General features: G+C 34.3%; 1 protein-coding gene across 2 annotated transcripts in view; it reads left to right on the forward strand.

The window, feature by feature from the left end:
- Positions 1–24168, forward strand: part of LOC114049605 (serine/threonine-protein kinase MRCK alpha) — a 410500-nt gene that overhangs the window by 115850 nt on the left and 270482 nt on the right. The gene's annotated exons all lie outside the window — the stretch shown is intronic.

The raw sequence follows: 24168 nt of genomic DNA on the forward strand, positions 1-24168 counted from the left end.
TCTTTCTTTCTTTCTTTCTTTCTTTCTTTCTTTCTTTCTTTCTTTCTGTCTGTCTGTCTGTCTGTCTGTCTGTCTGTCTGTCTGTCTGTCTGTCTTCCTTCCTTTCTTCCTTCCTTCCTTTTTGACCTTTTGTACTTCCAAATAAATTTTGTTAGTATTATTTTCTGACTCAGTAAAATACTTTTTTAAATAATTTAATTGAGATGCATTGAATAAATAGATTAGTTAGGTAAAATTGTCATTTTTTATTATGTTGGCTTTACCTACCCATGAACAATGAATTTAAATCTGACTTTATTTGCATAATTTATATACTTTTAAAAGAGGTTTCTTCTGTAAATTTAAAAAAATTATTGAATCCTATAAATGTATTTTTCTTGGTTACATTAGCTACCAATCCTAAGAATACTCCAAATACATGGAGAAAGAAAAATACATTTATAGGATTCAATAATTTTTTTAAATTTACAGAAGAAACCTCTTTTAAAAAGCAAGTTCAACACAAGTGCATTACAGAAATGAAAAGAATGTTTTGGTGTTTTTATAAACTCTGGACCACAAGCCCATGACATATATTAACCTTAGAAAACTTTTTCCAACATATGATAGAATAAATTACTTTATACTTTTAACTAAAAGGCAGCTGTAATCTCCATGATATGGGTATTCCTTCCATTGGTATTAATTGGGAATCATTATTTCCTTCCCACCCTGTAAAGTTCTTATCTAAGGTCTTTTGATATGTCAGAAATCATCTATGGAATACACTCAATACACTAAAGATCTTCTTTAATATTTCCTCTAATATTTTAAAATATTTTCTTTCATTGTGGGTACCAGTTTAGAAACTTGGTCATGCATTGATGTTTCTTCTTAATATATAACAGTATTTTTTGGTTATTTCAATCTGAATTTCCTGATACATCTCAAAATTAAAATATTTGAAATAAAACTTGTCTTTTCACCCATCCAACCTACCCATCTTCTGAACTTATCTTTCCTGTATAGTCATCTTGTTGTTTATATTGCCATAGAATTTCTCAAAATCTGTTCCCTTTTCACCATTCACATAGCCGTTACCTCTTACCTGGACTATTCTAGTGGTTTCTTGTGTGGTATGTAATATTTGTAAAGCTCTTAGCTAAAGTGCCAACAGTTTCACTATTACTTGAACTTTTTTGCTAGAGATAAAGACTTTCTTTTTACAATCGGGAATAAGACTTAGTATACTGATATAAATGATTTTGAGGGAGTGTATGAATAGCTCTCTCAAATCTTTTCCCATTTTTATTGTGGAATAAGAACATGGACACCTGAATAGGAAAGAGAAACATCTTTGAAAGGGAAAAGGAAACCGGAAAGGGAGTCTGGAAACCAATTTTTCAGTGGAATAGGAGTGGATTCTGTTCTGTTTATATTAATCTATACACAAAAAGAAGTTGTGTTCAAAGGTACTTTATATTCTGCAGAACTTCATAATTTTGTGGAACTATGTCACTCAACTGTACGGGTGTTTGTAAGGGTTGAGTATTAAATTTTTCTATTTCCTTGCGGTAATGTTTCACTTTTCCCTTGCTTTTTACAGTAGCAGTGTTGGTCTATAGTACTTTCTTGTAGCTCTAGTACCACTCTCCTTTCTTGTGTTCGGGGCAATACCTATGGATTCAGTTATAGTCTTTGCCTGTTTTTACTTTCCAAAGGAAAGAGGTTTTGAATTGGGTTTGGCCTGGCCAAAAATTGTTCTGTAAATAAGTCTTTTGTGGATCTGGTCCACAAAATTAGGAAACTTCTGGATATATTGTAAACTGTTGGCTGTTGAGCCCAGATAACTTTATTAACTGTTTTCTTACTCTTCCAGTATAGGTACACAGCTAAATGATAATATCTAGTTTATTGGTTCAAAATAAATTTAACATTAATGCCAGAAAATTATTTGGAATCAACAGTTAACCAACTAATTGATTCCAATTCATTTATAATTGGCCTTTTACTGTATTTCAGGCAGTGTGCTAAGTGTTAGGTATATAAAAACAAATTCAAGGAGCTTACATTCTTATGGGAAGCAGTATGCCAGTATATAAATATGTACACAATGAACATTGAACAAGGTAGTTTTGGGAGAGAGCACCCTAAAACGTGAGTGTCCCCAAAAAGGCTTCATGAAGAAGATGAGACTTAAGCTTGAAGGGAACCAGGCATTCCAAAAGGTGGAAATGAGGGAGGAGTGAATTTCAGGCATAGAGAATGGGCAGTCAGTGCAAAAAGACATAAATGAGAGGTGGTGGAAAAACAGCAAGTACTTTGTGTAGCTGTAGTATAGAGTATGAGACAGGCAGTCTTATTAGAAGAATAGCAAGGTAGAAAAGCGTCAAGTCTTGAAAAGTTTGTATTTTAACTTAGAGAAAATAAAGAGCCACAGAAGTTTGTTGAAAAGAGTGTGATAGGCTCAGACCTGCATGTTATAAAAATCACTTTGGCAACTCTACAGAGGATGGATTGGAGTGAGAAAAGCTTGTAGAAGGAAGACAAAAAAAAAGGAGTTCATTGCAGTTTTCTAGAAGTGATGAAGGCCTGAACTAGACGGTTGTCTGTCTGAATACGCTTACCTCAAGTGATCCTTTTCTCTATAGAAGGAAGTAGTTATAAGCTTTTTCAGTCATGGGGCAAAGAATAGAAATGTTTTTTTTTTCCTCTTTGTGTTTTTTTCCCTTCTGTTCTAAGTATAGATGGAAAGGGAAAAGAAACGAATGTACTTTTTAGACATAATGAGATTGAGAGATACATGAGTACTTTGGAGCTAATTATGAGTACCAAAGAAGTACGAAAGTAAGATTATAGATATAGACTGGAAGGGACTTCAGAGATTATCTAGCCTATCCCTCTCATTTTATAGATGAGGAAACTGAGGCCCATAGAGATTAAATGATTTGCTCAAGGTCCCACAGATATTGAGTAGCAAATCTTGGATTTGAACCCCTCTGACTCCAAAGCCTGTATTTTTTCTTTCCACCATCTCTGATGAAGTAAACAGACAATTGAGGACTTTTGACTCTGGATGTTACCCCAAAGCCAAAATGACTTGGAGAAATCGAAGCAGGGGGAAAGTGGGCTTCAGTAACAAACTTTCATAAATAGTAGATATAGTAGGAGCCAAACCCTAAACTATTGTTTATGTTTCATATAGCTTAGAAGCTCTCTTACCTTAAGAAAAGAGTGTTGCTTATGCCTGATAATTAAACTCAGAGTTATTAAGCAGCATTTGAGAACAGTTGAGACATAGTGATAGTGTCAGCATGTACCTAGATGTGTCTGTTTCTTTAAATCTTGCTCTATATCATAACTTAGATTTATAAAATGAAGGTAACAATGAGTGATTTTAAGGATCTATGCAGATATTTTAATACAGAATTGTATTTTTTTTAAACAAAAATCAGTTCTGGCTAGATTCTGTTAAAATATATATTTTTAGTTATTTATTCTTGAGAAAATCCTCTCTGTTGGGCTTCTACACATATCCCATGACATTTACTATATTTAATAGGTTTGTAAATGACAGGGCAGCCCTAGAGAGGCCGAACAGGTCTTCCAGGTATTATACTTATAATTCTGTAGCTTCTACTAGGTGAAAAGTGATGCTTGTTAAAAGTGATATATATACATATATATGTGTGTGTGTGTGTGTGTGTGTGTGTGTGTGTGTGTATGTGTGTATGTATATGCATACATACATACACATATACATATGTATAGATAGCCATATATATGTATATATCCATACATAAATACATACATACATATATACACACACACATATATAGATAGATAGTTTTAGCATACAAGCCCCAGCAGTCATATATAAGAAAAATATTTATATTTTCATTTTTATATGAAAGTATAAATCTAATATAATGGCATAAGTTAAATACTATAAAATATATATACACAATACTACGTGATGGAGCAAGATTCAAAGAGATATAAGCATCTAGCTTATAAATAAGTGCCTTCCCTCACTAAACCTCAACTGTTACCATTCACTGCTTAACTTAACTTTGGGTTTTCCTTTTTGCTTTCAGGAAAACCTTTAACTTGCGCTCTGGGCGTTGCCTGTCTGCAGCTTCCCGGTGGCTCACCGCTTCTGTCTGCTCCAGCCTTGTTCCAGCTGCTTCGAGGCTTCTGGGCTTCAGAGCTCGGTGTGAAAGCTTGCCTTTGGCCTATACCCCTTCCCCCTGCTTCAGGTGTCAAAAACCTTTGATTAGCTTGCTTGCTTCAGTTTTTCTAACTAGAATTTTCTCTGCATCTTACTAGCCCCTAGGCCTGAATTCCCAGTTCCTTTCATGCCAGTGGAAACTACTTTTACTCCACATGGCTTCTCTCTGTAAGTAAGTTCTTGCATCCTTTTGCTTCAGTGACCAGTGGAAAAAGATTTACATGGAATACTGCTGCATGATTTCCCTGTATTGATTTCCTTTTAATTTGGAGGGTTTACTCTGAAAGCTACTTATGTCACTCATTCATATCCCTCCTTCTTTTTTGTTCCGTATTGGTATAGAATGGACTTCTTGATGAAGCAAAGACTCACAGAAATGTTTTCAACCTGCTTCTTAAAGGAGCTATGCCTTTAAAACAAAACAAAATCTCTTTTCAGCTTAGGCTGAATAGCTTTTAAACACACTGGTTTTCATATACATGTTGACCTAGAAGCAGCTAGGTATAGGGCAGGTATGGTGCTTAGGGAGAAATAATCAACTTCTGTAGGACTGATCTTGCATTTGTAAACTTCATTAAGTACCAGCAAACATTAGACAGGTTCATAGCCTACCATCCCCCAGCTCAAGAGAAGTAGAAGGCAGATAAGAGATAAAGTTTACTCAGATTAAACAACAAAGACAAAGTTAGTACTAATCAATGGACAAATTATGATATAAAACTCATGGGAAAGACCTTTGTGGGATAGAACAATGTGAAACAAAATAACTTCAGAATTCATACACTATTCAATTAGCCATAATGATTGCTTTTTTATTTTGAGTCCTGAATTTCTATTCACTTTGTATTACTCCATTTATATAGAATGGCTTTCTAATTGCAGCCAAGATTTACAGCTGTTCCTTTTTGTTCCTTTTTTTTTTTTTGCTTTTAACCATAATCTGTAGACTCAGAGTGAGTTTTTTATTGATTTTAGAAAAGCTCTTGATAAAACTTTGCTATTCTTGAAGACAAGATAGAGAGATGGTTTAGAGAATATTATAGTTAAATATTGAATGGTCAGACCAAAAGATTAGCTTTCTAATGGTTCCTTGTTAGCTTAGTTGCCTAGCATAGTTCTGCAAGGATCTGGACTTGGCTTTTTCCTACTGAACATTTATAATAATGAGTTGGATGAAAACATAGATATTTATTAAAGTTTCAGATGATACAAAGCTAGGGGGGATTGTTAACATTTTGGATGCCAAAATTAAAAAAAGTATTTCAGTGGGCTACACTGTTGTTCCATCTGTGAAAACTGAGTTTGAAAGAATAAATGTAAACCCTAATACTTTGATTAAAAATCATTTCATAACTGTCAGATGAAGAAGCATGGCTAGAAGCAGTTTATCTGTTAGATAACCTGGGACTTTTAGTGGTTTATCAGCTCATTATGGGCCAGCAGTGTGATCTGGCAGCTAAAATAGCTAATTCAGTTTTAGGTTGCATTGAGAAGTACCAAGGACTGGGACCGAGTAGTGGTCCTGTTCTGCCACATCTGAAGTATTGTTGTGAGTCCTCGATGCCATATCTTGTGGAGAACATAAAAAGGCTAGAGAGTCATATGATCGCAGTTCATATAGCATCCTAGATTTAGAGCTATAAAGGATCTTTTAGAGATAATCTAGTCCAGTCTTCTCATTTTATAGATGAGGAAACTGATGAACTTGTCAAAGGTCTCATAAGGTGTGTTATAGCCAGGATCCGAACTTCAGGTTCTGTGACTTCCAAGTATGGCACGCTTTTGACTATACCATGTTCCTTCCAGTACTGGGTAAGCAGTATGGTAAAGAGCTAGTCTCATGAACATGTCATATGAGAGTAAGATGTAGGAACTGACCAGGCTTAGCCAATAAAATATAAACCATTGTAGGTATATGTTCCATTATTTGAAGAGCTGTCATGTAGATGTGTCCTTGTCCCAAGATGCCAAAATGGAAACAGTGGATGAAATTTTCAGAGCTAGATTAAATTTGAGGTAAGAAAAATATTCCTAACTGTTACAGCTATTAACAACACCAACTAATATTTTTGTGGTGCTTAAAGCTTTGCAGAGCTCTTTATATAAATAATTTCATTAAATTCTGACAGCAACTCTTTTGAAGTAGGTACTTTTATTATCCATTTTAAAAATGAGGGAACCAAGATTGTCAGTTAGCTCACTTTTATTAAGTGCCTCTTGTAGGCTAGTATAGAAGGAGTCAGAGGGCCAGGACTGATCCATAGGGGCCCTAAATAGATTTTGAGCGTGATGTGGATGAACATCCAACAAAAGAGACTAAGGAGTGACCTGACAGGAGCAGAACCAGGAGAGAGCAATGACACGAAAACCTAGAGAGAAGAGTATCAGGGAAGGGAGGGTGATGGTCATGTCAGAGTCTGAGAGAAGTTAAGTTATTTGCTTAAGGTATTATAGCTAGTGTCAGAGATGAGAGTTGAACTTGAGTCTTCTTGACTCCATATCCTGTACTCTATCCAATAAAACAGCTAGCTGCCAAAAGTCAAATATGTTGGAAAACAGTGAATTCCTTCTTCTTGGGAGTCTCCAAGCAAAGTCTTGATTCATCCTGTGGTAAAATAATTTCTGATCACTGCATACGACATTTTTCTTTGAAGTATGTGGATATTTATTTCTGTTGCTGAAAAGATTATGCTCAGGTGAGGTTATTGGGGTTCGTTACAGTAGTTTCTCCGACAAATGTAATTGAGAACAAGCACGGCCATTTTTAGTCTGTCAAGTAGCATTTTAAAAATCCATTCCTTTCTGTAATTTGATGCAGGGCTTACTACTCAGTCAGTTGCAAAGCCTGCTCTATTTGATTATGAATTTGTAGCTACTTCTATTCTCTTCTTTTAAGTGTTAACAGAATTTCAAGTTGTAGATCTTACAGAGAGAGATGACTTGACCTTTCACATCTCACCTTAAGTTCAATTGATATGGTAAGAACTATATACCTCTATTGTTTCTGTGGTTCCCTAGTCTTTACTCCCACATAGATTTTCTTAAGATTTTTTTTTCTTTTTCCTTTTTTTCTTTCCTTTTTCTCTTAATCATTCAATATAGACTTATAGTGACCAGTCATGAGATTTCTGATGAGAGGGACATTTTAATTTGTCACCATGAAAACATTGTGGTCTAAGATGTTAAGAGGTTTGGAAAGAACTCTGCTCCTCACATAATTCAGGAAAATCGGCAAACAAAAATCAACAATACCAAAAAGAAAAGAAATGACTAAAAGCTACACCAGAAAAAGTCAATTACAGTAAAAAAAATGAGCAAAGCAAAGTGCTGATAGAATTAAAAATACTATGGTGCAACTATATCAGCTAGATGAGTATCAGAAACAGCAGGATTGGGAAAAATAAAAACACAAGAGATCCTTAAAGACTTCTTAAGGTGGATAAATTATACACTCAGTGAAAATAAATAAGAATTAGCAATACTGAAGAAATCAGAAGGCTAAATAGAAGGTCCTAAAGAAGGTATGAAATTTTAAGTGGAAATTAGCAAAGAATTAAAAGGGAATTAAAATATTAAAAAGAGAAAAAGAAATAATCAAGAAAATAACCAGTGTAGATAATACAGTAGAAAACTCCCTAAATACAAAAGCAGTAATAAAAATGCTAATATTAATAGTTCACATTTTATGGCAGTTTAAAGTTTGCAGATCACTTTATATACATTATCTCCTTTGATCCTCAACAGCATTTTGAAGTAGGTACTCTTAACATTTCCATTTTACAAATTAGGAAACTAAGTTTTAGAAAAGTTAAGTGATTTGTTCAGGCCACAACAGCTGGTTTCTAAAGAGGAATTCAGGCCCAAGTTAGGGCTGACTTTTAAATGCAGTGCTCTTCCTTCTCTTAATACGACTAGCTATTGCTATAACAAACAGCAAAATTACAGTAGTAGATGATAGAATTCCATATAACATATAAGATCTGAAAATTAAGGTTAAAAATTTATATAGTTATAGACTTATTCTGACTATTTCAAAACACACAGACCCAAGTAACAGTTATAAAATATAGTTGACAGTGCATTCCAGATGACTTAAAAAAAAAACCCCAACAAAATCCAGATACTATATTTGAGGAAATCATCAAAGAAAATTTCCCCAAATTGGCCAAAGTGGCCAATAGAAAAAAATACAAATAAATGCAAGATAACTCATAGAATCCATTAAAAGCCCCCCAAAGAATGACCCAGTATTTAATATGTCTAAAGTAATAGTTAAATGTCAAATACTACAGTTAATGATAAAGGAAGAAATATCATAAGCTGCCAGAAGTGAAGAAGTCTTTTACTGGTGAACAGTAATTAGAATCACAATGCAGTTTTGAAAGACTTAGGATGCTGGCTGAAAATAGACTAGAATATGTACGAAAGTAAGAGGCCTGAGTCAGGAACTCAGATCCCTCTACTTAGCAAAACTCATGATCTATGAAGTCAAGAAATAGATGTTTGAGAAGCATGCATCAAAAGGACATTTGGGATAAAAGAAACTCACGTCCACTTCATCCACAGAGAGCAATAAAAAGCCTTCCAAGTGAAGATATCATTCGTTTAAAAAAGGAGGGTAAGAGTTGCTAACCAAATTTGAGAAACCTTAGATCAGGAATTCCCAACCTTTTTTTTTGTGTCATAGTCCCTCTAAAGTAATTTAGTTAACTCACATTTATTAAGCTCCTACTTTATGCCTAGTGCTTAACTAAGAGCTGGGGATACGAGGAAAGGAAAATGTGTGGCCCACATATTCAAAGTCCTCCCGTTCTAATGGGGAAGACATCATGCAAACGATTATGTACATTCAAGGTGTATTACATTGTAAATGGAGGTATCTTAAAGGAAAGGCACAGGAAGTAGGATGGAGGTACCCCATAAGGATCTCTTGAAGGTGAATTTTGGGTTGAATCTTGAAGGTGTCCAGGGACTAGCAGGTAGAGGTAAAGAGGGAGAGTGTGCCAGCCATTGGGAGCTGCTAGTGAAAAAGGCAAGGAGTCAGGAGAAGGAGTATCTTGTGAGAAACAGCAGGATTTCCAGTTTTGCTGCATCTTAAGAATATATGAATAGGAATAAAATGTAAGAAAGACTGGAAGAGTAGTAATGGGACAGGTTGTGAAGGAGTTTAAGAGCCAAACAGAATTTCTGATGAATGAATTAATAGTAAAGCACCGTACTAAGTGCTAGCAGTAAAAGTATCGAACTGAGATGATACCTGTTCTCAAGGAATTTGCATTCTGAGGGAGATGATACATATGGAAGATTTCAGCTTCATATCAAGTGGAAAGGTTCTGTGATTCCTCGGGTACAGTGACAAAGCAGATATCTCTACTTAAACATTCTAAATGAGATCCTGGAGCTAATAGGGAATCATGAATTTATTGAGAGAGGTGTGTGTGTGTGTGTGTGTGTGTGTGTGTGTGTGTGTGTGTGTGTGAGACTTGTGACCTGGGGGGCACTTTTACAGTTCTGTGGAGGAGGATGGACTGAAGTGGGGAGAGACTTGACCTAAGGAGACAAATCAGAACTCTCTTGTAGTAGTCCAGGTATGAGATAAGGCCCTACATCAGTATGTAGGGTGTGGGTTGTATTAGCGAAAGAAGGAAATGCACAAAAGAGATGTTGTGAAAGTAGAAACAATAATACTTGGAAGCAGATTGGATATGTATGGTTGAATGCAAGTGAGATGACTCCAAGGTTGAGAGGTTGATGAAGAGGATGGTGTTGTCCTCCAAAGTAGTAGAGAAGTTGGGAACAGGGGAGGATTTTGGGGGGAAATGATCAGTTCTGTTTTGGACATGTTGAGTTTGAGGTGCCTGCAGACCATCCAGTTTGAGATCCAGGACAGTTGGTGATGGGAGACAGGAGGTCAGGAGAGTGGTTGGAGCTTTATAAATAGTTCTGAAAATCAGTTGCATAGACATGATAATTGAACCCATGGGAACTCATAACATTACCAGCCAAGATAGTGTAGATGGAGAAGAGAAGAGGACCCAAGATAAATCCTTGTGCAGTACAATGGTTAGTGGATGTGACCTGGATCAAGATCCAGCAAGAGACTGAGTTGTGCTCATAGGGATAGAAAGAGAACCATGGAAGTTGTGTCATGAAAATGTAGAAAGGAAATGATAAATACCATGCAGAGGTTCCCAAAGTGGGTGATATTGCCGCCTGGGGCAGTGCTGTGGGAAAGCGCTGGAACTATTGGGGGGGGGGCAGTTGTAGCTTGTAGTGCAATTGGGGGACATTAAATATCAATAAGGAGGCGGTGGAAGCATAAGGAAAGAAGAGAAGAGAAGAAAATTTTGAAAAACCTTTTGTACATGTTTTGTGTAATAGAGTTAAAATCATAGTGATTGCATTCTTTTCCAAATAAACACAAAAAATGCAAGTTATAACTGATCAGTGGTCAAGTCACCTGATAGGTCTTAACAAGCAAGTGTCCTGTCGTGTATTGTTGGGAAGTCCAGCATGCATCGGCAGGAATATGTGCGTGTAATGACTTGTTTACAATACGATACTGTATGGTTACCTGATGCAATATTGTGTCATCAGAATTTCAATACAGGGAAAAAAAACCCCACAAATTTACAACAAGTTATTAAATTTATGATGCATCATTTCAAAAAATAGATGTATTTTTTGTTAAGGGTTAAAGAAAGTAGATTTCCAGGGGTGTGCTGAGTAATTTTTTTTTTTAAGGGGGCAGTAGGCCATATAAGTTTGGGAACTTCTGAGTTGGAGGGAATACTAGGAAGGAGTACTTATCCCAAAGCTACTTGCAAATGTTTTAATCACACACTTAAGTTTTCAACATAGACCTTAATGTAAGATGGATGGTTTTTTTTCCTTTTTGTAGTTATTTAAGAGTTTCAGCTTTAGAATATTGTATTTGCTAAATTACTAAAGGTTTCAGTAGGCTGTTTCAGAGAAAAAGAAGAAAAGAATATTTCAGGTAGGGATAGAGCAATCCTAAAGTGATGCTTCTATCTTTGATAAAAGGAAAAGACTTGTTAAAATAGCATGTAGTTAGTAATATAAGATAGAATAATTTGGCTGGAGTAATTCTATTAAATTTTGATTAATAATAGATATAATAAGAATAAAAAAATGTGCCTTTCTTGCCCATAGAATGACCAATTGACTTTGTGCTATTTAACATTTTTATAAATAACTTGGATAAAGATATAATAGAATATTTTTCAGATTTGCAAATGTTGCAAATAGCTAGGTGGGGTAGCTGATTTACTAAATGATAATATTAAAAGGTCATTTACTAAATAACTGTGTGAAAAAGGAAATTATTTAAAAATGAATTATGTCAAGCAGATCACATGATGAGATCCCCAAAACATTAAAAAAAATCTATGGAATGCTGCCAAACAACATTCAATGAGAAATTCTGAATGCCTTTATCAGTGAGAGAGAAAACTCGGGAAATAGAGTACATGTTAAAAAAAAAATGTAACATCATAAGAACAACAAATCAACTGAAAATAGAAGAGGAATATCTTTAGAGATCAATATAGGGGAACAAAAAATTACTGAAATGATAGATAAATCTAGGAGCTGTTTTTGAAAAAATCTAGAAATTGATAATGAGGCTTTTATTTTTAGAGCATAAATCCAAACTATCAAAATTAGAACGAAAAAGGAAAGATTGCAATAAGAGCAAAAGAAATTTTTAAAAAATGATCAGTTGTTCTGCAGAGTGATATGTTAACAGACTTAAGAACCTGAAAGAAAGGAATGATCATCTCATGTGTGTACCTAGTTATTTTCTGTCTCCCCCATTATTATGTAAGCTCTTTGAGTGCAGGGTTGTTTTTGTGTTTTGCTCTCTTTTGTATCCCCTGTGTTTAGCATAGTGCCTAGAACACCATAAGCACTTAATAAATAAATTCTTGTTGATTAACCAATTGTATCCCCTTCTTATCTTTTTGTATTTTTTTGTACATAAAGATTTTTTTGATTTTTTTTTTCATAGCTGTTGCTACTCACTAATTTGAACTAAAAGTCCTTCTTTGTTACAAATAGATGTAGTCAGGTAAAACAAATCAGCATATTGGCCTTGTCTGAGAATGTACAGATTACTGAATCTGTAATCTATAATCTCTAGTACATCATCTCCCTGCCAAATGGTGGGAGATGTTTTTCATCCTCACTCATGATGAAGTCATGATTGGTTGCTGCTTTGGTCAGAATTCTGACATCTTTCGAAGTTGTTTCCTCTCACATTATTATTGTGATTAAGTATATTGTTTATATTGCTTCTGATTGTTTCACTCTAGGGTCCTTGAAGTAAACTGTTATGTTATCTGCAGAAAATGATAATTTTATTTCCTTTTTACCTATGTTTATTCTCTCAATTTCTTTTTTTACCTTATTTCAATAATTAGCAACACTAGTACTGTATTGAATAGTACTGATGATAATGGACATTTTTGCTTTACATCTGTCTTATTGGAAAGGCCTTTAGTTTGTACCTATTATAGATAATGCTGGCCCTTGATTTTAGGGGTATACTACTTATATTAAGGAAATATTTATTTCTTCCCATATTTTCTAGTATTTTTAACAGGAATAGGTGTTGTATTTTATCAAAAGCTTCTTTTGCACGTATTGATATAGTTATATGATTTTTATTGTTCTTGTTATTTAATATGGTCAATTATGTTGACCTGGCCATAGTTATAATCTTTGTGATATGTTGCTATAGTCTGTTTCTTAATATTTTACTTAAAATTTTTGTATTGATATTAAAGATATTTGATTTTATATATATATATATTTTGTTTTGCCTCTCTCTGGTTTTCAATACCATATTTGTATTACAGAAGGAATTTGGTACTCCTTTTCTCCCCTATTTTTCATATAGTTTATATAATATTGGAATTATTTGTTCTTTAAATGTTGATAGAGTTTACTTGTAAATACATCTGTTCAGGGCAGTTAGGTGACTCAGTGGATAGAGCACTGGCTCTGGAGTCAGGAGGACCTGAGTTCAAATTCAGCCTCAGGCACCTAACACTTACTAGCTGTGTGACTCTGAGCAAGTCACTTAACCCCAATTGTCTCAGCAAAAAAAACAAAAACATCTCTTTTCAGGTTTTTTTTTTTTTTTGAGGGGGAGTTCATTTATGGCTTATTCAATTTCTTTTTCAAAGATTTTCTAAGATTGGATTTAGTCTTCCTTTTGGAATAAGTAACTTAATAAAGGACTTAATAAGTCCAATATTTAATCTTTGTGTCTAATTTTTTATTAGATTGTGTTTTCATAGTGAAAGGTTATAAAAAGACTACAAAAATTTATTGAGTGTTTGCTATATGTCAGACCCTATACTAGGCACAGATACATGCAGGAAGTAAGACAGTTCCTACCCTTAAGGATCTTACAATCTAATAAGAAGACAAAGTACAAAAGGGAGCTGTAAATTAAGGCTCCGGGAGAAACTGACCAATGGGAGAAAGGAGCCCGTATAGCAGAGGTGTTCCCAGGTGAAAAATACACAGAGGTTGATGTATGTTCCAGGGTATGACTGCAGGTGAGGCGTGAAGTTGAAATCTGGAAAGTTAGCACAGCTGTGACGATGAAGCCCCAAGAGTTTCATCAAAGAGGGAAAGGAGCTTAGAAATATTTCTGCTTTTGGCATAAAGGAATTTAAATGAAATTCACCACTATTTTGTCTTTAGTTTTGATATAACAATTGAAGTATTGCCATCATTTGTAGTGAAATTGAGGGGAAAAAAAGTTGCCATACAGTTTGTTACTTAAAATTTACTTAGCTACTTAGATATGTGATCTCATTGATGCAGGTGTTTCCTTCACAGTGGTAGAGCATTACCCTTCCATGCCCCTCATTCAGTGTTACTGTTATCCATCCTTAAAGTTTGTCCACTGAAGTAGCAGATTCATTGTTACTTCTTTGTAACATGAAATATAGGAGTCCCAAAATTCTTATTGTAGTTTTAAACTTTAGTAGTTTAAAACTATGCGAAGACTTTTGGTACATCCTATACATGAACTGTCCACTTGTTATTCTGAACTCACACCATGTAACTCTCCCTTCCTTTTTTTTAATGATACATTTGATGATATTCATTAATTCTTTATCGTTCTTTATTTACTGTATGTTGTAGCCTGTTCATATTTGTTGGACACCTCTATATTGCCTTCAATGTGAAATTTAATTTTAATTCTTCAGACTGCCTGGTTTTATTGCTTGCAGTCATTTAAAATGTAGTTTTATTAATCTTTTGCTTGTTATGTTATTTTCTTTTTAAATATATATTTAATATACTGTCTCCTACCCAGCAAACCATTCTTTGTAACACATATTGAAGGAGAGAAAAAACAGTAACCAACAATTAAGTATTGTTTTTAAATCCTTCCACCTTCCCCCATCCACAAAATAGAAGGTAAAAAGAAAGAAATACAGAACTGAATCACATACACAAAATCAAGTAAAAGAAATTCCTATAGTGGTTACATACAAAATCATTTCTCATTTTGCATATTAATTTATTCTCCTTCTGTCATGAGGTTGGTAATATTCTTCTTTGTCAGTCCTCTCTGGAATCCTAGTGATCACTTAGTTGATCAGATTTATATAATCTTTCTGAATTGTTTGTTATGTTTAAGGTACAAATTATTCTTCTTGTCCTAATCATTTAAGTCTTTATCAGTTCATACAAGTATTTCCATTTCTCTTTGAACTAGTCTTTTCCCTCATTTCTTATAGCACAATAATATTCCATTACATTCATACAGCACAATTTGTTCAGCTACTTCCCACTTGATAGGTACCCCTTGGTTTCCAGTTTTTTTGCCACCACAAAAAGAGCTACAACAAATATTTGTGTACATTTATAGCCTTTTCCTCTTTCTTTGCTCTCTTTTGGGTATAGGCCTAGTAGTGGCATACCTGGGACAGAGGGTATTCATTGTTTAGTAACTTTTTTTTGCAAAATTCTGAATTGCTTTCTAGAGTAGTTGGACCTATGCACAATTCAACAGTGCATTGATGTGCTTATTTTTTAGGCACATCCTCCAACATTTGTCATTTTATTTATTGTCGTCTTTGGCAGTCTGGTGGAAAGTGGAGCTATTGCGTGTAATCAATCATGCAGCATCTCTCGTAAAATATTGATATTAAAGAAAGATGAACTTTCATTTTAGGAAAAAATAGTTGGGGTTAGTAAAAGACCTCTGCAATTTGTTGTTGTCAGTCCAGCCCATTCTTTCCTTATTTAATTCTGGATCCAACTTGTCTACTTATTGTGTATTTTCAGGTTATGTACAAAAACTGAATGAAAACGCATTTATTCAGTGTTTATTTTGTACCAAGGCACATGTGCTAAGCACTGGAGATTCAAATAGGAAGAAGCAAAACAATCACTACCTTCAAGAATTTTGCTTTGTAATAGGGGAATTGTGGGATAGTCTGAAAAAATAACAGGAAGTGTACGTGGAGTGATAGGAGAGTCTATTGGCATGTTGTTTTCAAGGGTTGTTATTGATTTAAATACTGATTCTAGGGCTAGAGGTGGAATGCAGAAGGGGAGGGGTGGAAAAGGTAGAAAAAAGCATAAAGTAACTTGGCATGAAGATGTTCAGTTAGCAACACGGTGGCTTTAAAGTCAGGCTAGATGTGGTAAACTCTTACCAGTTGGAAAAGTAAGGACCTAAAATTGTCTTTGGGAGATAGAAACTGTACTGAAACTTGATGGATGAGTTCTATAGATTTTCCCTCTCAGTTTTAATTGGGATTAAAGCTATTCTTCATCCACTTAGTTTTTCCTATGTAGATGGTTAGGCCAAACTCTTTTCAGTGGTTATGGATATTGGTTAGGAAACTGTATTATTTCAAGACTTGATGGTATGAGAACTAGACCATCTATAAACAGATTACAGTTAAAAGACCACACTGTCTTTAGGGAAGTCCATCACCTTTTAATTTTTTTTTTTTTGGATCCCCTTCTTAACTGTGATGAATACATTAGGCAAAATGTTTCTTATTTTATGTCTTGCCTCATATTTATGATAAAAGGATAATGAAGAAAGTTTATCTTCATTATAACTTTCACATAATATAATATTTGGACTGTTTGTTGGGTGGCAGGAACAGGGATACCTTGTTGGAAGGGAACCTTTAAGTTTATATTTTTGTCTTCTAAATCAGATGCTTTTAAAATAATCACCAAATAAGTATAGTGAAATCTTGTATTCCCTGTGTATTTTTTTAGATAATTGTGGATTGGTAGAGATATGGCCCTCTGTGTTATGTCAACTTGTTAAAGCCTACCAGTTCCTTACTAATACTCCTGTCAAGGATGTCAGGTGCAGTCTGACCATGTCACTCTCTTTCTCAATAAACTTTAAATGGCTCTGTATTACTTCTAGAATCAGATATAAGCTCCTTTGTTTAACTTTTAAAAAATATTTTATTTTTTTCCCAATTACATGTAAAAACATTTTTTTAACATTTGTTTAAAAATTTTTTTGAGTTCCAGATTTCCTCCTTCCCCATCCCCCTCATTGAGAAGGCAAGCAATTTGATATAGTTTATATAAGTGTAGTCATGCAAAACATACTTCTATATTAGTCATGTTGTGAAAGAAAACACAGATGCCCCTTTTCCTCAAACCTAAGAAAAATAAAGGAAGTAAAAAAAAGTATGATTCGATCTGTATTTAGACTCCATCAGTCATTTCTCTTGAGGTGTATAGCATTTTTCATCATACGTCCTTTGGAATTGTCTTGGATCATTGTATTATTGAGAATAGCTAAGTCATTTACAATTGATGATCATATAATATTGCTTACTGTGTACAGTATTTTCCTGGTTCTGCTCACTTCAGTTTGCATCAGTTCATGTAAGTCATTATAAGTTTTCTGGAAGCATCCTGCTCATCATTTCTTATAGTGAAATAGTATTCCATCACAATCATATACCACAACTTTTTCCAGCCATTCCTCAATTGATGGGCATCCCACAATTTCTAATTCTTTGCCACCATAAAAAAGCTATTATAAATATTTTTGTACATATAGGTCGTTTTCCTTTTTTTTTTTTTGTAATTCTCTTTGGGATATAGACCCAGTAGTGGTATTGCTTGATCAGATAGTACACACAATTTTATAGCCCTTTGGACACAATTCCAAATTATTCTTCAGAATGGTTGGATTAGCTCACAATTCTGACAGTGCATTAGTATCCTAATTTTTTCACATCCTCTCCATCATTTGTCGTTTTTCTTTTCTGTCATATTAGCCAGAATGATAGGTGTGAGCTGGTACCTCAGAATTGTTTTAATTTACATTTGTCTAATCAATAATGATTTAAAAAAATTTTTCATATGACTATAGATAACTTGGATTTCTTTGTCTGAAAACTTCCTGTTCATATCCTTTGACTATTTATAAATTTGGGCATGACTTGTATTTTTATAAATTTGACTCAGTTTTCTACGTATTTGAAAAATGAGGCCTTTGTCAGAGAAACTTGTGGTAAAATTTCCCCCCAGCTTTCTGATTTCTTTTTAATCTTGACTATATTACTTTTGTTTGTGTAAAACCATTTTAATTTAATGTAATCAAAATTATCCATTTTATATCTTGTAATGCTCTATATCTCTTGTTTGGTCATAAATTCTTCCTTTCTCTGTAGATCTGACAGGTAAACTATTCCATGCTGTCCTAATTTGCTCATGGCGTCACCCTTCAGGCCTAAATCATGTACTCATTCTGACCTTATCTCTTTATAAGATGTGAGATGTTGGTCTAAACCTAGTTTCTACCAAACTACTTTTCAGTTGGCCCAGTGAGTTTTGTTAAATGGCAAGTTCTTTTCCCAAAAGCTTGGGTTTTTTGGGTTTATCAAACCCCCTAGATTACTGTGGTCATTTACCACTGTGCCTTGTGTGCCTAATCTATTCCACTGATCTGCCACTCTATTTCTTAGCCAACATCAAATTGTTTTGATGATCATTGCTCTGTAATACAGTTTGAGATCTGGTACAGCTAAGCCACTTTCCTTAATTTTTTTTTTCTTAGATTCCCTTAATATTTTGGACCTGTTGTTCTTCCAGATGAGTTTTGTTATTATTTTTTCTAGGTCTATGAAATAATTTTTTGGTAAGTTAATTGGTATGGCACTGAATGAGTAAATAAATTTAGATTGAATTGTCATTTTTATTATATTAACTTGGCCTGCTCATGGGCAATTAATATTTTTTCAATTGTTTAGATCTGACTTTGTGTGAAAACAGTTTTGTAATTGAATTATATAGTTCCCGGGTTTGTTTTGGCAGGTAGACTCACAAGTATTTTATATTGTTTACAGTTAATTTAAATGGAATTTCTCTGTCTCTTGCTGCTGAATTTTGTTGGTAAATGCTAATGATTTATATGTGTTTATTTTATGTCCTGCAACTTTGCTAAAGTTTTTAATTATTTCAACAAGTTTTTTAGTTGATTTCCTAAGAGTCTTCAAGTATACCATCGTATCATTTGCAAAGTGTGATAATTTTGTTTCTTCATTGCTTATTCTAATTCCTTCAGTTTCTTAGCTTTTCTAGTACAATATTGAATAATAATGATGATATCCTTGCTTTACCCCAATCTTATTGGGAGAGCTTCTAGCTAATCACCATTACAAATAATGCTTACTGATAGTTTTAGATAGATACTAATTATTTTAAGGAATACTCTTTTTATTCCTATGCTTCCTATTGTTTTTAATAGGCATAAGTGATGTATTTTGTCAGAAGCTTTTTTGTGAATCTGTCCAGATAATCTTATAATTTATGTGGGTTTTGTTGTTGGTCGTAGTGTATGATCTTTGTGGTATATTGCTGTAATCTCCTTGCTAGTATTTTATTTAAATTTTTTGCTTCAGTGTCATTAGGGAAATTGGTCTGTGGTTTTCTTTCTGTGTTTTTGTTGTTCCTGGTTTAGATATCAGTGCCATATTTGTGTTGCAAAAGAAATTTGGTAGGACTCCTTCTTTGCCTATTTTTTTGAATTGTTTATGTATTATTGAAATTAATTTTTCTTTAAATTTTTGGTAGAATTCATTTATGAATCCTTCTGGTCCTGGGGATTTTTTCTTAGGGAGCTCATTGCTGGCTTGTTCAATTTCTTTTTCTGAGATAGGGTTATTTAAGTATTCTGTTTCCTCTTCTGTTATTCTGGGCTACTTACATTTTTGTAAATATTCATCTATTTCACTTAGTTTTATTGGCATATAATTGGCCAAAATAGCTCCTAATAAATGCTCTAATTTTGTCTTCATTGGTGATGAATTTACCCTTCTCATTTTTGGTACTGTTAATTCAGTTTACTTTTTTATTCCCCCATCAAATTAATGAGTGGTTTATCTACTTTATTTTTGGTATAAGACCAGCTTCTAGTTTTGTTTATTAGTTCAATGGCTTTTTTATTTTCAATTTTATTAATCTCTCCTTTGATTTGCATAATTTTCAAACTGGTGTTTAATTGGGGATTTTTAATTTGTTCTTTTTCTAGTTTGTTTAGTTGTATGCCCAGTTCATTGATTTATTCTTTATTTTATTGATGTAAGTGTTTAGAGATACAAATTTTTTCCTATGTAATGCTTTGGCTACATCTAATAAATTTTGGTATATTGTCTCATTGTTGTCTTTCTCTTTAATGAAATTATTGATTGTTTCTGTTATTTGTTATTTGATCCCCTCATTCTTTAAGATTATTTAATTTCCATTTTAAATCTGTTTCCACAGCCCTTTATTGAATATAATGTTCATTGCATTGTGATATGAAAAGAATATATTTAATATTTCTGCTTTTTTGCACTTGGTTGCAAGGTTTTTGTGCTCTAATCTATGGTCAGTTTTTGTGTAGGTGTATTGCCATGTATTGCTGAGAAAAAGATATATTCCCATTCAGTTTTCTCCAGAGGTCTGTCATATCTAACTATTCTAAAATTCTAGTCATCTCCTTAACTTCTTGAGGGATGGGGAGAAGTCAGAAAGTTGCCAGAGTTCTTCCCAGTTTCCCTCAGAAAAAAACATTAAATTAAGCCTCTAAGCAGATTCTGAAGTGACAGAACCTATAAAAAGAGAGAGTGAAACAATTTTCCAGCTCAAGATAACTCAGAAGGACTTTAGGAAAAGGTCTGTCTCACTTGGGGGTAATGAGAGTACAGCCCAGATGGTGTCTGGGCAAGCCAACATCAGGCTCTTAGCTACAGCAGAAATCAGCAACTGAGGCCCCTAGGTCCTGGCTCATCAGGCTGGTGGCACAGCAGACCAACTGTGAGGCCTCCAGCCCCAGTGCAGAAGACAAATTGCCAGCTCTGGAACCCAGGCAACAACAGACTGGACTAGGCTAGGCCACCCCAGCACAGTAAGCAAACTGCCAGCACATAAAGTCAGTGACCAGGCCCCTCACCTGGTCACATAAATCTTAGGACAGTGCCCCTGTGCCCCAGGAACAGAGCTTGACTTTAAAAGCTACAAAATAGGCAAGAAATGAGTAGGAAACAAAAAAGAGCTTTGACCATATAAAGTTACTATGGTGACAGGGAAGATCAAAACACAAACTCAGATAAAGACGACATTGTCAAAATACCTATATGCAAAACCTCAAAGGGGAATATGAATTGGTCTCAAGCTCAAAAAGTCTTCTTGGAAGAGCTCCGAAAGGATTTTAAAAGTCAGATAAGAGATGTAGAAGAAAAATTGGGAAAAGAAATCAGAGATATGCAAGAGAGAGTCAACAGCTTGGAAAAGGAAGGACAAAAATTGACTGAAGAAAACAATTCCTTAGAAAAATACAATTGAAGGGCAGCTAGGTGGCGCAGTGGATAGAGCACTGGCCCTGAAGTCAGGAGGACCTGAGTTCAAATGCGGCCTCAGACCAAATACTTGACGCTTGCTAGCTGTGTGACCCTGGGCAAGTCACTTAACCCCAATTGCCTAAAAATTAAAAGAAAAAAAAAAGAAAAATACAATTGGCCAAACTCAGGTGGGGGAACCACTGAAGAAAACAACTTCTTAAAGAGTAGAATTGTCCAGTGGAAGAAGAGGTACAAAAGCTAACTGAAGAAAATAATGCCTTAAAAATTAGAATTGGACAAGTGGAAGCTAATGACTCTATGAGACATCAAGAATCAGTTGAACAAAATCAAAAGAATGAAAAAATAGAAGATAATGCAAAACACTTCATTGGGGGAAAAAAAAACAACTGATCTGGAGAATGGATCCAGGAGAGATAATTTCAGAATTATTGGACTATCTGAAAGCCATGATCAAAAAGAGAGCCTGAATAGCATCTTTCAAGAAATTATCAAGGAAAACTGCCCCAGTATCCTAGAACCAGATGGTAAAATAGTCATTGAAAGAACCCATTGATCACCCCCTGAAAGAGTATCCAAAAGGAAAACTGCAAGGAATATTGTAGCCAAATTCCAGAATTATCAGGTCAAGGAGAGAATACTGCAAGAAGCCAAGAAAGGAACAATTCAAATACCAAAGAGCCACAGTCAGGATAACACAAGTACATTAAAGGATCAGAGGGCTTGGAATATGATTTTCCAGAAGGCAAAGGAGCTTGGATTACAACCAACAATTAACTGCCCAACAGAATTGAGCATAATCTTTCAGGGGAAATGATGGACATTCAGTAAAATAAGGGACTTTTCAAATTTTCTTGATGAAAAGACTAGAGCTGAACAGAAAATTCAGTCTTCAAATTCAAGACTTAAAAGAAGCATAAAAAGATAGAGGAAAAAAAAAAGAAACATTCTCAATGATTTTAAACTGTTTACATCCCTACATGGGAAGGTAATACTTGTAACTCTTGAGAACTGTGTCTTATTATTAGGGCAGTTAGAATGGGTATACATAGACAGATGGTGTGAGTATAAGTTGACTTTGATGTGATGATATAAAAAATTAAGGGGTGAAAAAAAGAATTGTACTGGGAGAAGAGGAAAGGCGGAGGCAGAATAGGGGAAATTACATTACATGAACAGGTGCAAAAGATCTACTACGGTAGAGGGAAAGAAGATGGGGATGAGCATAATTTAAACCTTACTCTCATCAGATTTGTTTAAAAGAGGAAGTAATTTAGTTGGGTATAGAAATTTATCTTATCCTATAGGGAAGTAGGAGGGGAAAGGGGATAGAAAAGGCAAGGGGACTGATAGAAGGGAGGGCAGATTGAGGGAGATAGTGGTCAGAAGCAAAACACTAGTGAGGAGGAACAGGGTGAAAGAGAAAAGTATAACACAGGAAAAATAGGATGGAGGGAAACACACAGTTAGTAATCATAACTATGAATGGGAATGGTTTGAATTCTCCCATAAAAGAGAAGTGGATAGCAGAGTGGATTGAAAACCAGAATCCTACAATATATTGTTTATAAAAAACATATTTGAAGCAGAGAGATACACACAGAGTAAAGGTAAAAGGCTGGAGAAGAATATATTATGCTTCAACTGAAGTAACAAAAGCAAGGGTAGCAATCCTTATCTCCAACAAAGCAAAAACAAAAATAGATCTAATTAAAAGAGATAAGGAAGGAAACTACATCTTGCTGAAAGTTACCACAGACAATGATGTAACATCAATACTAAACGTGTATGCATCAAGTGGGATAGCATCTAGATTCTCAGAGGAGAAGTTGAGTTATAGGAATAAATAGACAATGAAACTATAGTAGTGGGGTACCTCAACCTCCCCCTCTCAGAACTAGATAAATCTAACCCCAAAATAAACAAGAAAGAATTTAAGAAGGTGAATACAATTTAGAAAGTTAGATAAGATTGACCTCTGGAGAAAACTGACTGGAGATAGAAAGGAATATACCTTTTTTTCTCAGCAGTACTTGGCACCTACACAAAAATTGACCATGTATTAGGACATGACAGCCTCACAATCCAATGCAGAAAGGCAGAAATACTAAGTGCGTCCTTTTCAGATCATGATGCAATAAAAATTACATATAATAAAGGGCCATGGAAAGGTAGACTAAAAATTAATTGGAAATGAAATAATATCATCCTAAAGAATGAGTGGATCAAACACCAAATCATAGAAACAATCAATAATTTTATCAAATAGAACAACAATAATTAGATAACATACCAAAACTTATGCCATGCAGCCAAAGCAGTTCTTAGGGGACATTTTATACCTCTATATGCTTACGTGAATAAAATAGAAGAGGAGGAGATAAATGAATTGGCATGCAACTAAAAAAGCTAGGAGAAGAACAAATTAAAAATTCCCAATTAAACACCAAATTAGAAATTCTGAAAATGAAAAGAGAGGTTAATAAAATTGAAAATAGGAAAACTATTGAACTAATAAATAAAACCAAGAGCTGGTTTTATGAAGAAAACAATAAGAGATACTTTTTGTTAATTTGACTAAAAAAAGAAATTAGACAACCAAATTAATGGTGTCAAAAATAAAAAGGGTGAATTCACCACCAATGAAGAGGAAATTAAAGTAATAATTCCAGAGCTGTTTTGCCCAACTGCATGCCAATAAATCTGACAATCTAAGTGAAATGGATGAATATTTACAAAAATGTAAATTGCCTAGATTAATGGAAGAAGAAATAAAGTACTTAACCCCATTTTAGAAAAAGAAATTGAACAAAACATCACTAAACTCCCTAAGAAAAAATCCCTAGGGCCCGATGGATTCACAAGTGAATTCTACCAAACATTTAAAGAACAATGAATTCCAATACTATGTAAACTATTTGGAAAAATAGGCAAAGGAGCTCTACCAAATTCTTTTTATTATACAAATACGATGCTGATACCTAACCCAGGAAGAGCTAAAATAGAGAAAGAAAATAATAGACCAAACAAGAGATAGAAAGCATTATGAAATGCAAAATGGATAATTTTTATTACATT

Source organism: Vombatus ursinus, unplaced genomic scaffold (assembly GCF_900497805.2).
Source record: "Vombatus ursinus unplaced genomic scaffold, bare-nosed wombat genome assembly UNPS02014798.1, whole genome shotgun sequence".
Classification (NCBI taxonomy): Eukaryota; Metazoa; Chordata; class Mammalia; order Diprotodontia; family Vombatidae; genus Vombatus; species Vombatus ursinus.